At 40.6% G+C, this 17788-nt stretch overlaps 1 protein-coding gene across 2 annotated transcripts in view; it reads right to left on the bottom strand.

Annotated features, from left to right (window-relative positions):
- Positions 1-258: 258 nt before the first annotated feature.
- The window catches only part of amer3 (APC membrane recruitment protein 3), a 93403-nt gene continuing 75873 nt past the window's right edge, over positions 259-17788 (bottom strand). For both annotated transcript variants that reach the window (XM_055646148.1, XM_055646147.1), the window contains one exon: positions 259-9167. The gene's annotated coding sequence lies outside the window, so the exon portion shown is untranslated. The remainder of the gene's footprint in view (positions 9168-17788) is intronic.

Below are 17788 nucleotides of genomic sequence, written 5' to 3'. Positions count from 1 at the left end.
ACCTCTAAAGTAGTATATATGCATTAAGTTGATTGAATTACTGCAAAAGCATTGTAAATAGTGTAAATAATGTTGCGAGTCCATTACCCTGCTGTTTGTTGATTGGCCAAAGTGTTAAGCCCTGGCAGGTTTGTTTGAATTCCAGGGTAAATGTTGCATTATTCAGTTAAGTTGGCTTCCTTCCAGAAGCTTCTCCTAGAATCAATGCATAGGAGATTTTGTAATTGGTTTGGGGAACTGTCAATAATGTACTGATGTAATTAATATGTTTGATTGGATTGTAAAGGGACCACCCCTATGAAGTTTGGCCCATCAAAGTTCGTGGGCGTATAAAAGGTGGCTCCATCTTACATCAAGATGAAGGGCTTGGTCAGGCAGATGCAAGGATCGAACCCGCGGTGGTTTAGGTATCGTATAGGGGAATTTGCTGTTCAATCTAAAAATAAAGATTAGTTGTTCCAGTGCTTGACTCAGTGGTTTTTGACTGAACTAGACTAGGGGGTAAGCTTGAGAAGAGCATATTTACACTGGCAGGGTGCTCTTCTCAGTGGAAACACTTCTCTTGTCCTGTATGCTGAAGTTCCTGAGGAATGTCGACCATTGAACCTAACGGTTAGCAACAACCAGTTGTAATAAAATACCATAGTTATAAAAGAATCCAGGCCTCTTCAATACCAATCCCTGAAGACTCCAGAAATGTTTCTTACTCGTTCAAAGCACAAACACCTGCAGCACTTTCCCTTCACTTTCACCAACAAGTGCTGCAAAGTGGGTCAGCAAATGTTACATCATAACTCCAGTTGCATGGGCTCAATCCTGACCTCAGGTTCACTCTGTGCTAAGTTTGTATATTTTCCCTGACCACATGAGCATCTTCCACTTGCTCTGGTTTTTTCCCCAGGTTCCAAAGGCACAGTGTAAAGTTAATTGGCCATTGTAAATTGCCCCTCAAGTGCAAATGAATGGTAAAATCTTGAGGCGTTGAAGCGAATGTGGGGAAAATTCTAAAAAGGGATTCACATTGGATTAGTGTAAGTGTGCATGAGGTCAGTGTGAGCTGGGGACGTAATGGCTTGTTTCTGTGCTGTGACTAAATCTGAAAGCTAGGCATGAACCTGTTAAATATAATAATTGTGGGAAGTGGAAGTTTTTCAAACTTGAGAGGGTCCAGAGGAGGTTTGCAAGAATGATCCCAGGAATGAGTAGGTTAACATATGATGAGCGTTTGACAGCACTGGGCCTGTACTCGCTGGAGTTTAGAAGAATGAGGAGGAACCTCATTGATACGTACAGAATAGTGAAAGACATGGATAGAGTGGATGTGTAGAGGATGATTCCACTAGTGGGAGAGTTTAAGACTAGAGGTCACAGCCTCAGAATTAAATAACATTCTTTTAGTAAGGAGATGAGAAGGAATTTCTTTGGGTGGTGAATCTGTGGAATTCTTTGCCACAGAAGACGATGGAGGCAAAGTCAGTGGATATATTTAAGGCAGAGATAGATAGATTCTTGATTTGTATGAGTGTCAGATGTTATGGGGAGAGGACAGGAGAATGGGGTTAGGAGGGAGAGATAGAATATGAGTATAGAAGCTGGGATGTAATGTTAAAATTGTACAAGGCATTGGTGAGGCCAAATCTGGAGTATGGTGTACAATTTTGGTCGCCAAATTATAGGAAGGATGTCAACAAAATAGAGAGAGTACAGAGGAGATTTACTAGAATGTTGCCTGGGTTTCAACAACTAAGTTACAGAGATAGGTTGAATAAGTTAGGACTTTATTCTCTGGAGCGCAGAAGGTTAAGGGGGAACTTGATAGAGGTCTTTAAAATGATGAGAGGGATAGACAGAGTTGATGTGGACAGGCTTTTCCCTTTGAGAATAGGGAAGATTCAAACAAGAGGACATGACTTGAGAATTAAGGGACAGAAGTTTAGGGGTAACATGAGGGGGAACTTCTTTACTCAGAGAGTGGTAGCGGTGTGGAATGAGCTTCCAGTGGAAGTGGTGGAGGCAGGTTTGTTGGTTTCATTTAAAAATAAATTGGATAGGCATATGGATGAGAAGGGAATGGAGAGTTATGGTATGAGTGCAGGCAGGTGGGACTAAGGGAAAAAAAGTTGTTCGGCACAGACTTGTAGGGCCGAGATGGCCTGTTTCCGTGCTGTAATTGTTATATGGTTATATGATAGATCAGCTATGATTGAATGGCGGAGTAGACTTGATGGACCAAATGACCTAATTCTGCTCCTATCACATGATCTTATGAAATCCTATATTTGGATTGATATATACAATATTGATCTAATTGATTGATATCAATTGATGGTAATTGATGGAATCCCCATGCATAGCGTCAAATCATCAGGACAAGAGGATTGGGCTGTGTAGTCAGCATGTATGTATGTTGTTTATGCCATCATCCTTCCCATGGTGCCAGTCAGAGTGAGATGTGTAAAAAATATGTTCATCAACAACAAGATTGCTGAGAGGGGAAAGATTTAATAGGAACCTGAGGGGCAACTTTTTCACACAGTGGGCATATGGAAATTGCTGCCACAGGAGGCAGTTGAGTCAAGTACTATAACAACAGTTAAAAGTCACTTGGACAGATACCTGGATAGGAAAGGATTTAGAGGGATGTGGGCTAAATGTGGGCAGGTGGGACCAGGGTAGATGGGCATCCTGGCCGGCATAGGCAAATTGGGCCAAAGGTCTGCTTCATGCTATATGATTCTATGAGTCTATTGCTGGGGTTATGGACTGTGAAAAAGGCTGCCAAAGTATACAGCAGGATACAGCCAGGTACAATAGGGTGTTTGAGAGGCTTTTAAATATCCATGCTGATTTGCAGGAAATGGAGGTGCATGGATCATGTGTAGGCAGATGAAATTAGTTTAGCAAGGTATTAGTTCAGCATCATGTTCAGCACAGACTTTGTGGGCTGAAGGGCCTGTTCCTGTACTGTACTATATTCTATGCACAACAGACATGAATATGAAACTAAATTAACACCGTAAGCTGAAACAGAAGATACCACAGGGTTTAATTTCATAGCTACTGCGTTTTTAAACTACCTGTGCCATACCAGCTGATAGTGCACATGCATTGTGCATACAAGACATATCCTATATAATTAGTGAAAATGTACATGGACTCTGTGCTTTGGGCTCTTTGTCAAGGCATATTGGGACAGAAGCTGGGACATTGGACATCAGATGCTGCATAGGATATGCCCATTGCGTCCATATTGGAAACTCCGTAAGGAGTCCTATGAAGATTGCTGTTGGACTTTTCCACATTCCTTGGCATCACTCACAGGCCAGCCAAAAACAAAGCATTTCATGGCAGTGGATCTATAAAATAGCCTTGGTTGGTTTGCTAAACCTGTCCTCCCCAACACAAACAGGAAGCACGACACATCTCTGTTATATTTACTGTTTACTTAAAAGTATTCTAAAACATGTTGTACATGCATATTTCCCAGTTGCAGAAATAACTTGACATTCATCAAATAAAAAAAGAGTAAAATCACAGCCATATCAAATAACTGTTTCAGATAAAATTTTATGAAAGCCATTAACCATTTTACCAAAGTTTCAATGAAAGTCTGAAATATTAATTTAGTTACTAAAACATCCAGTTACGGTACAAAAACAACTCATTGAATATACATTCCAAAAGTTTGCTTTCTCTGTTATATCTAATATCGAGGTGAATAGTATTCTTGTGGTATGAGAATATTGCATGGGGTGCAGGCGAAGGGAGCAGTGTGGAGTTTGGGTGGGATAGCAGCCTTAGCCAGAACAAACAAGTTTACATCTGAAAGGAGGGTTGGTAAAACTATACTGAACCACTGAGCAATTTTTCAAATTGCAATTCTGCAATAACTCAAAATATAAACATTAAAAAAAAAAAACAATCATCACCAGGAGATAATTTATCTAACCTGATGGTGTTGGTACCATTCGTGATGTCGGCTGTGAAATTCATGATCAGTTTAAGCTGATGTTAAAGCCATGATTTTTTTTCATTTAAACTGCTGTGCAAAGAGTGCACTTCAGGTTGTTTGTGAAAAGTCAGCCATGAACACACAATTTTAATGTTAAATATAAAAGGTGGATTTCTAAAGTAGATCAGTATTTCATGATAAGGCATTTGCTATCAGACATTCCTTTCACAATTGTCACAGTGTTAGTGGAATATTTCCCAAATCAGTCTTAAAATTAAAAGGCAGTGCAAACCAAGCATCTTCCATCTTTTTAGCCCTCCACACCTTTCCTATTGTAATCATTAAATAAAATGAACAGAGGAAGAATATATCGCTGTGCAGATTGTTAATCAGACACTCCGCCTTTTTCTCAATGAGTCATCCTGTCGCTGCTCCATCAGGCAGCAATGAGATCAAGGCCTCCATTGTCCACTTTTGAGTTCAAACAATTCCAATTTGCGGAAGATGTCCGTGCAAAGTGCTGTAAATTGCAAATGCAAAATCATGCTTTGTTACTCGACAGAATCACTGCCCCCACTGGTGCTATCCATACTCTGATTAGGTCTTTGCTTTTCAGAATAGTCCTCTAAAAACATATTGCACTGTTAATGTAAAAAGAGGGCTTTCTTACCGATATTGGAACCATTGGATAGACTAAATGGATACTCTTACTTGTCACTGCCAATATTTTAGAATAAGATGAGTCTGCTTCACCGACACACCCATTGTGACTCTGAATTGTATGCAGGTTATTTTGTCTTATCAGGACAGTCATTTACAAAGCTGTACATTGTGCAATTATACAAAAATGATACCTTGGTCCCAACTTTTTGAATCAACAAATATACCAATCACATGTGCACAACATCAATACATTGTACACAAATACTCAAAGGGGACATCACACCTTGAAAAAAAATGTCTTTAAGCCAATTTTCAAGAAAAGGTCTAGACCACATCGTCAGATATCTTTGGAAAAGTAATTGAAACAAAACACAATGAAGATTCCATGAATACAAAGTTCAATTTGTATATTCTAAATCTGCAAGATTTCTAAAATTCACTTAAAAGAGCAAAGCACAACAGCACAAAATAAAATTGGCGTTCAAGCATTTGAATTAATGTACAACAAAATTCATGCTCTCTAAAAATGTTCCATTCTCATTTAAAACTTTCTTGTAGACCTGTATTGCACACATATTATTTGACTTATCAAAATGCCTGGCAGAGAAGTGTGGTCCAGTCCATGATAGCCTGACTCAACTCAATATTAGTTCTCCAAAATCATGTACAAAACCATGTGTAAAACCAAGGGGTATGTATTTATCTACAGCCTCGGTACCCTGTGATTAATTGTAACACTGCTCTATATGTTGACAAACAGCTGCCAAAATTGATTGTGGGTGAACATATTCACCATTGATGCCATTATGGTATTACAATTTTCCATTCTCTGGCATTCCGAGGTTCGTTTGCAAACTTTTGCATTGAAAGTAAGCTATATTTTAAACTATGTTGCAAGTACCCTAGTCCTGACAGAAGATAGTCTTCCATGGCCTTGCAAATCTTAAATCAACCTTCTGCCTCAGTTTGTCACTGGCAACAGTGGGAAACTGTCTGTGCATGGGTGCATGGTGGCCAACAATAATTTGAAGGGCAGTAATTTATCTTATAAACTGGGATGGAATGGGCAAAATATAGTTAACCTCAAACCATAGTCATATGGAAACAAAATAATCCCATAGGGTCTGACCATTCTGCACATTTTAACCTAGCATAATGTGGGCAATGTACACAAGATATGATATGCCATGTTCCATGCTACCACTTTGCTCTGTGTTGTACTGCCAGACCGTCTCTGCCTTAGGAATATGTGGCAAGAATATTTTAATCTGCCGTCATACTTGAAAAATAAAAATTATCTAGCAGTCCATTCGCTGAGGTTTTCATGGAAACTGCATGGATCTTTTCCAAGAGGTTAATGGTATTGTTTAAAGTACTTAATTTCCAGCAGATGTAGGATAGGAGCATGTCTGGAAAAGGAACTCTCTTTAAATCTGCAAACATAATATTATTTTTCCCCTGTTGCACACTCTTCTGGTTGCAACTTATCCATGTGTTCAGCTTGGAGTTTGAACTCCATTTTAAACCACAAGTGAGAGTGAAAAATAATCTCCAAGAAGCTGGAATGAGTGAGAGAAGCAAAGTTTAAAAAATAGTGAGAGACAGAATGAGAAGATCAAGAAACAGGTGAAGTGAGAATTGAGACAAGGAAGATGGAGAGAAGATGGTGATTGTAAGTGAAATAGAGAAATACTTTACTGAGTGTCAAAACTTGTTGTGGTAAATTGGATTGTTACTGTTCTTAAATTACTATCGTGATCACACTTCATTGCTGCAAAGCACTTTGGGATATTCTGATAGTGAAAAGCACCACTTTAATTCAAGTATTTCTTTTCTTTTTTCAGTACCAAGTAGCAAGTTAATTACAGATAAATACATGAGGTGCACTCTTATGATGCTTGTTCAATGGCAACATGAACTAGAGATGAGACTGGCTTTGCTGCAAGCATTTCTATCCAGTGATAGTCTGCGATGGAAATAAAGCATTGCAGAATTAATCCTTCATTACCCAGTCCTCAAGCAAAATGCCCTGAAGAAGATAAAATAGTCCATTCAGTGGTTTCATTGGAACCGATCCATAAAGCAGTTTGTTTAGTGATGAGCTGCACACAGAAATATTCACATGAGCATCAAGTTCTAAGAACTGAAAGTTGCCTGAATATTTTTTCTTAACCCAGTCTCTTCCATCTGTAAATCTTCCCAGAAAATATATATTTAAGTTGAAATGGCATTGTTAATTATATTTCAATGTTTCTGCCTCTTCAGCTTGCCAACAGAAAGTAAACTTCTATTTGTAAATCTCCCCAGCTCTTTAAGTGCTTTACAGCTAATGAACTGCAGTCACTGCCGAACTGTTGGAGTCATAGCAGCGCGTTTGAACAGACAGGGTCCCACAAACAGCAAGGTGATATTAACCAGTTAAGGAATATTATATTGAGTGTTTCAATGGTAAGAACTCTTGGGGTTTCTATCAAATTTGTTTCATGGGATCTTTTACATTTTTATAAGTAGAAAGAGGAGCTACAGTCTGAAAGATGGCACCTCCATTTGAAATGAACTTCCTCAGGACCACACCAACATGCAGCCCTGGTCTATGTGTTCACATTTCCGAACCCGGATTTGAACCCACTACCTCAATAAAGGTTTGGAGTCTTTAACAATCAAATGGTTACTGACTTGCACAGCGTTAAACATTCACCATCTTGCTGGCATTAGAACCAAATCAAATATTTCTGTTTTCTGAAGCTTACTACAAAGGAATGATTCCAATGTAAAAATAATGTTTGGTCTCCCATTCCTAATTAACCAGAATGCTTGACTTTATTCTGAAAATCAATATGAAAATATTTCAATTAAAAATTAATTCATTTAATTCGGCCCCTTAAGATCAAGTGAGAATTATATCAAGTATTTTGACCTCTTTACAAATATAAGGTGGAAATGAGGACAAAAGAATTTGTTGGACAAATATAGGTTTGTGGTGACCATTGCCACCAGGACCTTTTTGGCAAATGTCACGTTGGAAAAAAGCCAACCCTGCACTTAGCAAAATTGACCTAATTTCAATGGTTTATTTACAAGAAGGTGTCAGTCAATCACCAGTTTGTGTACATTCCAAAAAGCCATGCGCCAAACCAAAATGAAAAGATTACATAGCATATATTTGTCACTCCTGTAGACATGAGAGCACCCAATAACAGTGCCAGTTAATAGCAGCCATCACGGCCTTTGCATTCCACTTTAGATCATCAAGTGTTGATCCTTTTAATCCCTTTAAGTTTGTACCTCACTGTTTCTTATTAAACAAAATTGTCTGTACTGGGAGCAGTACAGACAATGTCCCACCTACTGGAGTGTGACGACGCCCCCCAGTGCAGCCCCCAGGACCTGGCTGAACCGGTACCCGACCAGCTGTGACCTGCGCCAGATACTGGCAGAACGTCATCTGAGATTGCAACGGACTCGAAGAAGAAGAAGATTAAACAAAAAATACTGCAGAGTGAAACATCATTTTCATGGGCAATTCATAATATGATCCTTGAGGTCGAGTAGGAGTGAAATTAGGAAATACGTTTTCACATATGGGTTCTGAAGATCTAGATCTTACTTTTTCCCCCAAAGATTATGGATGCCAATTGAAATAATGAAGAATACAATCAATAATTAATGGAGCTATAGAACAAATCAGCCATGAAACATGAAACATGTTTGATTATTTTGCAGCCACTGCTTTCAGGGAGAAAGATAATTCAATTTTAATGTCAATAAAATGAAGCCAAGTTTTCTTTATATTACAGAAGTCAATGCATGGGAAAGACAGCTGTAGGGATATGTAAAATCATTGGCTGGCACTTGTGCAACTACACTGTAATCTTCTGTCTCAGCGTAAGGACACCTTTATTTTAGGAAAAAGCAGTTTTCTGGATTTTGTTGAGGGTTTTTGTCAGATGAAAAAAATGAAACAATGCTGCAGAAATGATAGATAAGGGAAACAAGTTTGTGTTTCAGAGTGCAGGCACCATTGTGCTAAAACAACCAAAAAGAGGATTCAAATGACTGTAAAAGTGTGGTAGAACCACTATACTCTTTCTGAGAAACATAAATGTTAGTTTCTTAAATTGTTGTGAGATGTACAATGTAATTATACGCAATCATAACCTAATATCCAAACTAATAGATGAGCCAGTATCTTCCAGTAACAGAGGATGAAAGTTGATCTCTGACATCGTATCAGATGCCCAGAGTTGAATTGAGTCCTTTCAGTTGACTCATGCATTTAATTATAGTTGTTGTTATTCTCAGCCAAAGCCAGATGCTGTGGGTAATCGTTCCAGATATGTGGCTCTCACAGCATAGCTTGCCTGGAAGGTGTGGAGCATTCCCAATGATGTTGAGCTGAGAGGCCAGTGTTGAGGACTCATCTTGCAAGAGAAGAGAACGTTTATTATGGCAGCACAGTACAATCTCGTTGCTGTCTTCTCCCTTGTGGTCAGTGATGAACGTGGTTCTCTCCGCTTCCTTTGTCCGCAGAGGGTGAAGACCAGTGGTTCAGCTACAAGAGACAAACAGTGAAAGATTTATGCACGTCACTCAGACCAGAATCCCAGCAGAAGCCATTAGAGACACGCATTCCCCTTAACACCACAGATGAGAAGCATTTAACAAGGGAATTGTGGATAGCTAAACTGATTTCAAAGCTGTGATTTCCAGTGTTTCCTGGTGACAATGCCCCTTATATTCACAAACATTTGAAAAACATTAAAAAATCAATTAGACATATAGATTTTTAGTATTCAGATTTATTTGTCTAGAAATTCAGCTCTTATCTTCAGGGCTAAACAAACCCTAAGATTATGACATAGTGACCTATTTGAAATTTTAGAAGTACCCCAACCTGCCACTACTTATAGTAAGCTCAGACCAATGGGTGAGTAATTGCTAATTTAACTATTGAAAACAAAGCATACATTCTGAAGCAGATCTGTGTCACTGTTTCGCACCCATACAACAGTAGAAGGCACTGAGTCAGTGAATAAACCGAGGCAGGTACATCAGACAGATTCCCCGGTGTAATGGAAGGATGCCAGTGCACAATGCAGGACTCCATTAGGAATATAATGTCACAATGCACTCAGGAGATCTTTGGCGGGATCTCTCGAGAAGTCTGCATGGGTATCCTAAACTTCTCAACTCTTGGAACAGCCATCATTTCCCAGAAATAGTTGGCCCATGGAATGAATGTAAGTAGAAGAAGCAGAATTAGGTTTTCTGCCTCCTTGAACCTCTCTGCCATTCAATATTTTCATAATTGATCTAATTCGGCCTCTGCTCCACTTGCCCATTCTTTCCACATCTTTGAATATAATCAATGATTCAGTCCCCCCAGGTCTCGAGGGTACTACATTCCAAGGATTGGCAACTTTCTGAAAGAAGAGGTTCTTCCTCAACTGCATCTTAAGGAGACAATCCCTTAGTCTAAAACAAGGGTTCCCAACCTGGGGTAAACTTACTCCCAGGGGGTAAATTTTGCCTACCGAGGGAGTAAATTTGTTGATTCTGGATTTGTACACATTTTTTCTCATTGACTGACTGCATTTGGTTCTGGTATACTGGTATCTGTTCATCGTTAGTTGTTCATAAATAAGTGAAATAACATTGTTATGCCCTATTAAAGTTGCCAGGGGTAAATAGGATGAAAAGGGTTGGGAAGCACTGGTCTAAAACTATATCGGGCGGCAGCACGACTCGGGGCTGAGGCGGCGTTCCGGCGGCAGCGACCTGAATCCGGGGCTCGGCCGCGGGCCAGTGGACGACGTCGTTGGGAGCTCGCAGGTCACAGGTTGGTGACCTGTTTTTACCGAGCTCCCGTGGCAACAGCTGCATCCGCTGGACTGGAGGGCAGCATCTTCGGCAGCTTCGACCACTCCGGGCCGCGGAGCTTGAACCGGCCCGTTCGCGGAGCTCAGTTGAGCCGCGGGACTGACTTAACATCGCCCGGTGGGGTAAACACATCGGAGGCCTGGATCGCCTCAGCGGAGAGGGAGAATAAGGAGGGGAAGAGACAGTGACTTCAAGACTTTTGCCTCTATCACAGTGAGGAGGTGCATGGTGAACTCACTGTGGTGGATGTTAATTTGTGTTTATTGTGTGTTTTGTTGTTTATTATTATATGTATGACTGCAGGCAACAACATTTCGTTCAGACCAAAAGGTCTGAATGACAAATAAAGGAATCTAATCTAATATCCCACATCTCTAGATTTCTGACAAGGGAAATGTCTTCTCAGCATCTATCCTCTTCGGGCCCCTCAGAGTCCTAAGTTTCAAGAAGCTTAATTCCCATTCTTTTGAGCTCCAGTAAGTTAAAGATCAACCCACTGAATCAGTTGTCATAAAATAATCAAATTTATCCCAGACTAAACATGTGGGAAACTTTGGGGTGATACTTATAGTAAGATTCCTTTATGTGATTTTAATCTTTTTTATTTAAACTAGAATGGCCATGATTAATGCCAGGTCATATAAAAATGCTAGTTACTGTGGTGTGATTCACATTTTCATTTTGTCTCAGTGAGGGAACATTCACATCTGAGTCCAAGATCATGGGTTCATCCACGCTAGGTACTTGAGCAGTAGTCTAAACTGACAACTTATACTCGTACTAAGGTTCCATCCAGGTGCCTTTTGGATGGGGTTTTAAATCCTATTCCTCTCTGCCCCCTCTCATGAGTATAAAAGATCCAGTGATGCTACTCTAAGAAGATCAGGGCTCATTTCCCACAGTCCCAACTCACACTCAACACTACGCATTGCCCTGTGATGGTCTCCTGGCGTGCTGTGCGATGAGCGATTGGTGTCTCGGCATGCTGCTGCCGCAAACAGCCGGCCTGGAGAGGTAAGTCCGGCAAGACCGGCCACTGCGAGCCCCTGATGACCAGGAATCGCAGAGGAGGATGGGGGGCAGGCGCTGGACAAAAGGCCTGGTAAGAAAAACCAGGAAATCTTACATTCCGCACCCTCAAGGTCGACTGCGGGAGGTGGCCCCTGGGGGGTAAGGGCTGAAGGAGGCTGTGCAAGGTGAGGGAAGACAGTTTGCAGCACAACTGGAATGGAGGCGGCGGCTGCAATGGCCCTTTGTTACGTGCTGCAGCTTGGATTGTACAATGGTGCCAAAATGGAGCCTCGTGCATATGGACTGGGGGATGGTGCTTATGTATGGTGATAGTCTTGCTGATCTGTATACAAACAATGTGTTTCACTGTACCTTGGAACACGTGATAATAAAGAAACGATTGAACTATCGAACCTTTGGTCGGTTCTTGCTGTACATAATTTACTACATTTGCTTACAAAACATTGATATCACACTCAAAAACTCCTCCTTATTTGTCCTTATCCAAAGGATATCCTTCCACCAATAAGCAAACACTCATAATGATTGTGGAATCAGATGATGTACTATTCCTCCCTGTTGCCTAGAAAAGATACTGGTACTTCACTCTCGCCAAATATATAGTGATTGGCTTTGTAGTGGTTTTGTTTCACCAAATGATTGGCCATTCATCAGAATAGCTCAGTGAGGAGCTATGAATTTTGTAGTTCCAGAGCCAAATTTGGTAAGAATAACAGATAAGTTTCATGTGCATCAGTACTGACACGTATTCCATTCCGTAATTTTGCTAAAGGGGCCTGGATAGTGAGTGCCTAACTGAATTAACAAATAGGTTTTTTCAAGGAATGAGCAAAGGAGACTTCCATCCCTCAGCCAGGGTTGGGTTTGAACTAAAGTGGAAAGTGGAAAGTGACAACTAATAATATTATCTAATTCACAGCAATAATCTTATGAATGATTGAGATCCCTTAGGTCTAAAATAGAGAACAGCTTGTGCATGGTATTGTGCATAGTATCATAGAAACATAGAAATTAGGTGCAGGAGTAGGCCATCCGGCCCTTCGAGCCTGCACCGCCATTCAATATGATCATGGCTGATCATCCAACTCAGTATCCCGTACCTGCCTTCGCTCCATACCCCCTGATCCCCTTAGCCACAAGGGCCACATCTAACTCCCTCTTAAATATAGCCAATGAACTGGCCTCAACTACCCTCTGTGGCAGAGAGTTCCAGAGATTCACCACTCTCTGTGTGAAAAAAAGTTCTTCTCATCTCGGTTTTAAAGGATTTCCCCCTTATCCTTAAGCTGTGACCCTGTGGCATCAAGTGCATGTGCCTTGATGCCACAGTACGTATTGCCAGTCATGGTAAAGTTTCTGGTCAAGAGGGAACCTTAGGATGTTATTAAGTGACTTGGTAATACTATTGCTATTGGAAGTCAAGGGGGATAGATAAACTTTCTCTGATTGAAGACGTCACCGTCTTGTGCTTTTTGAGTGCCAATATCATCTAACATTTACAGTGCCTGAATGTAATCAAAATAACAATGATCACAAGCAGAGGTTATTTCATTTTCTGACGAGTTCAATATTGTGCAATTATCATTGAACATCCTAGCCTTTGACATTCTTTATGGAAGTTCATTGATGAAGCAGAGACAGATAAGCATATGACACTGTCCAGAGCCATTCCTGCAGCGATGTTGTGGGACTCCAGTGATTAACCCGCAATGATTTGCGACTATTGTCCTTTGTGCAAGGTGTTATTCCTTCCATTACGATGTTTTTCCCGAAATCCATGACAATTTAAATTTTATTGGCGTTCTTTGATGCCACACTCAATCAAATGCTACCTTAATATTAAAGTCAGTCGCCCTCATTTCACGCCTGAAATTCAGCTCTTTGGCCCATATTTATTCTATGTGCACTATGTTCCTATAAAAGCCATCCTGAGCCACATCACAAGAGCATTAATCAACAACGTGTTGCACCCAATCAAACAAGCAAGATATTTGTGTACTGTAGACATGGTAAATTTCAAGGATTATCTTAAAAGAGGATACTGTAGCAGAGAAGCAGGGGACTTTGTTGAGAGAATTCTGGGGCATTTATTCAATTTGAAGCACTGGTGGAAAAGTTAGTCAAAAGGAAATTCTTTCCCCACAAGCAAGAAATTCCAAATTTCACATCTCCATTGAGATTTCCCAATAACTAACTGTTGTATTTTATACAATCAGTCAAGTAAAAGTCTGTTAATTATTATCCATTTAAATGTTGTTTAATGCTGTCGGCTTCTAACATGTTAGCACTCTATCTGGCGATCTAAAAACATTTTTAAAATTTATCATGTTAATCCAGTCAGAACCATAGCCATCATTCTTAAGAACATCTCAAGGGACATAAACTGAAGCTGATTGTTGACACCATTCACCACAGTTCAAAGATAGAAGCTATCAGCCTAACTCGAGCCAAAGCAGTCTGCTTGTTCAAACATGTTGGAAGAAGTTCTCTCATTTAAATCTAACATCTAGATATCTAAAATTGTACTTTACAAAATACAAATGTGTGTATGGAGTAACATGTCCTGAATTAAATAGAACTGAATATACCTTTCTTAAATAAAGGAGTCTTTCACTGGAAAATGTGAGTGCACAGTCTCTTAAAGTGCCAGCATTTCTTTACTGGTAGGTTTTTTTCTCGCTCAGAAAGTGTTAATTCAATGCTCCACAGAAAAACATTTTTAAAAAAAGTTTGGCTGACGTTTCAGAATAGAATTTGAGGAATGCTGCACTCTTTGAGAGGCTATTTGGCAGAGACATTACATTAATATTCTGTCAGATTGTTCAGGAGAAAAAAAAATTGTTGTTGCATTATTTCAATAAGACGCAAGGAACACTATCCATGTCCTGGATAATATTTAGCCCTCAATATGCATTTCTTAACTTTCACCTTTACAGAAACCTACTGCCCTGAACTTACACATTTCAAGACTCCCATTTGTTGGATGTAGATTTAAGTAACTGCACCATATTTGCTCCTCTGTCTCATGCTGAACGTTAGAAGGCTATTAGCAAACCCCACAACGTGATTGCTCCCTATCTATCTGGCTTCAATGCAATAATCTTCTTGCATATCCTCCCTCATTACTGAGGTAATCCTGTCCATAATCAATATTTCAATGTCACCTTTTTTACTCCATCACACAGTCAAACCTGAAGATTCGATGTTCTGGAATTACCCTCTGATAGCAACAATGTCAAATTCCCTCATGAACAAATCAACACTCCTCGTTCATCTTGCTTATCAATCAGATTCAATTAATTAAAATACATGAAATATAACCCACAAACCTGCCCTTTCCTCGCATCAAGTAATTATACAAGTTTGCCTTAATATTTTGACTCAATTGCCACTTGGGTGCTCAATCTATAAAACTCCCTCCATGTGGAAACGTCCTTCCAACTTGCTCACTGATGGTTACAAGGTAAATTAAACCAACCTCCTGTTTACTCACTCAAAGTTCCAGAAACTGTTTATGCCTTTGTAGGCTCAGGATGTTTTGTGTATAGAAAGTGGTATTTTTCTTTTCATCCTAAATTAGTAACTCAGCGGGTCAGGCAGCATCCCTGGAGAAGAGGATTAGGTGACGTTTCGGGGTCGAGACACTTCTTCAGACAGAGGTCACGGGAAAAGGAAATGGGAGATAGAGAAGGCACATAGAACAACTGAAAGGTAGACAAAAATGCTGGAGAAACGTAGCGGGTGAGGCAGCATCTATGGAGATAAGAAATTTCAGCTCAAGACCCTGCTTCAGACTGAATTCAGGGGGAGGGGCGGGAAAAAGAAAGGAAGAGGCAGAGACAGTAGGCTTGTGGGAGAGCTGGGAAAGGGAGGGGAAGGAGGGAGAAAGCAAGGACTATCAGAAATTGGGGAAGTCAATGTTCATACCGCTGGGGTTTAGACTATCCAAGCGAAATATGTGGTGCTGTTCCTCCAGTTTGCGCTGGGCTTCACTCTGGCAATGGAGGAGGCCCAGGACAATGAGGTCGGATTCGGAATGGGAGGGGGAGTTGAAGTGCTGAGCCACTGGGAGATCAGGTTGGTTATTGCAAACTGAGCGGAGGTGTTGGGCGAAGCGATCGCCAAAACTACACTTGGTCTCACCGGTGTAGAGAAGTTATTTCTTAAACAATAGAACAAATGAAATGTCACATATTCCTTTTCTCCAGAGTTGCTGCCTGACCCACTTAGTTGCTCCAGCTTTTTGCGTATATCCTCGGTGTAAACCGCGCTGTAAAGTAATGTGCATTTCCTTCTTACACATATCATGAGGACAATTATAGTGAACCATCTTCTTGAACCACTGCAGCCCTGGTGAAGATACACCCATGGAGCTAATGTTTAAGTAGTTGCAGCATTTAGACCCAGTGTCGGTGAAGGGGCAGCAATGCGTTTCCCAATCAGGGAGGTGTGCAACTTGGAAGGCAGCCTGTTGCACCCCTGGGCTTGTGCCCTTGTCTTCCTAACTGACAAAGATTACAAATTTGGAAGATGTTGTCACATAAGGCTGTTCATCATGCTGCCGTCTGGAACAATCCCAATGCATGTTATAGGCCATGATGAACTTACCTTATGTGACAACATCTTGAACAACTTACCCAGAAGCAGGTAGATATGGTGTAGTTACATAGATCTGTTTTACCTTGGTCTTCTTTGTGTTGTTAACATTTGCCCTTGAGAAGGTGGTGAAAAAACAAAGGGGAGTTAAGGGGCGTGTGAAATACATTTATGAGGTTGGCCCAATTATGTTTTTGATTAATAGTGCTATTGAAGGTGAAGGATTTGGCAATGATAGCAGCATTGAATGGCAAGCATGAATGAATTGGTGCTCTGTGAAGATAGCCCTTGTCTGATGCTTGTGTAGTGTATGCATTATTTGCTATCAATGTCCCAATCGTATCTTGATCTTGTTGGATACAAGCACCAAGTCAAGTCAAGTCAAGTTTATTTGTCACATACACATACGAGATGTGCAGTGAAATGAAAGTGGCAATGCTCGCGGAACAACAAAACAACCAAACAAATTATAAACACAATCATAACACACATAACACACACACAAACCCAACTCATATTAATTGGGAAGTTGCAAATAGAAATAAAAGCTGTGCAGTCAACTGCAAATAGAAGAAAGGTAATTGATAAATCTTTCCAGCTTTTGCCTCGAGCAATTCCCACAGTGATATATTAAGCTGATTGAGTTCCTAGAAGCACAGGTAGCTTCCATTGTGCAAGGTATCATTCCAACCAGTGCAGTATTGTCCACCCAATGCCCATTGACCTCAGCTTTATGAGTGCTTCTTGATGCTATATTTGTTCAAATGTCTTGATAATGAAGATCATTAGATTTCCCCAACTAATAATTATATAATGCATCAGAGGATGGGTTGAAGAAAAAGGGAAGGGCTGGTAGTTGTGGGCAATTGGTGGAAGCCATTTAATTACTTACAACATTGAATATGAAAGAAAATAAGACAGAATCGGAAAACTGATGCTGGCTTGCAAAGTGTAACTAAGCCACAACAGTTCTTTGACACTTGAACTTCTTGCTGACAGCTCCATAAAACAAATATGCTGTCCACAAACTGCCAACTACACTATGCTTCTGGCACCACAGCAGGAACCCTATCTGGAATGGGGGAAACTTCCCTGGACTAATTTAGGCTACGTGCACCTCTGAATGATCATATTGAATGGCGGTGCGGGCTCGATGGGCCGAATGGCCTACTCCTGCACCTATTTTCTATGTTTCTATGTTTCTATGAATGGAAAAGCACACTGTGATCTGGACCATTCACTTTACAGGCCTGCTTCCCTCAGTACAACAAGATATGAAACTGTATGTTTCCAGAGATAGTGTGCAAAACTCAGATTCAAATGAATCCTAGGATCCTTACAATATGTTTGGTAGCCCTGCTAATGGCACTAGCGCCATCCTGCACACTAGGAGCAAATTACAATTTTACAGAAGCCAATTAACCTACAAACCCATATGTCTTTGGAGCGTGGGAGGGAAACAAAGCATCCGGAGAAAACTCCACGTGGTCACATGGAGAACATACAAACTCCGTACAGACAGCACCCGTAGTCAGAATCGAACCTGGGTCGCTGGCGCTGTAAGGCAGCAACTCTACCGCTGTGCCCCAATGCCACTCTATTCACGCTCAAGTATTGAAAACACACCAATTAGGTCAACAAATATTATGAGTTGGAGAGAGGAAA

This window comes from Leucoraja erinacea, chromosome 14 (genome assembly GCF_028641065.1).
Source record: "Leucoraja erinacea ecotype New England chromosome 14, Leri_hhj_1, whole genome shotgun sequence".
In the NCBI taxonomy this organism is placed as follows: Eukaryota; Metazoa; Chordata; class Chondrichthyes; order Rajiformes; family Rajidae; genus Leucoraja; species Leucoraja erinaceus.
The sequence above is the reverse complement of the archived record's forward strand: the minus strand, read 5'-3'. Positions and strand labels throughout refer to the sequence as shown.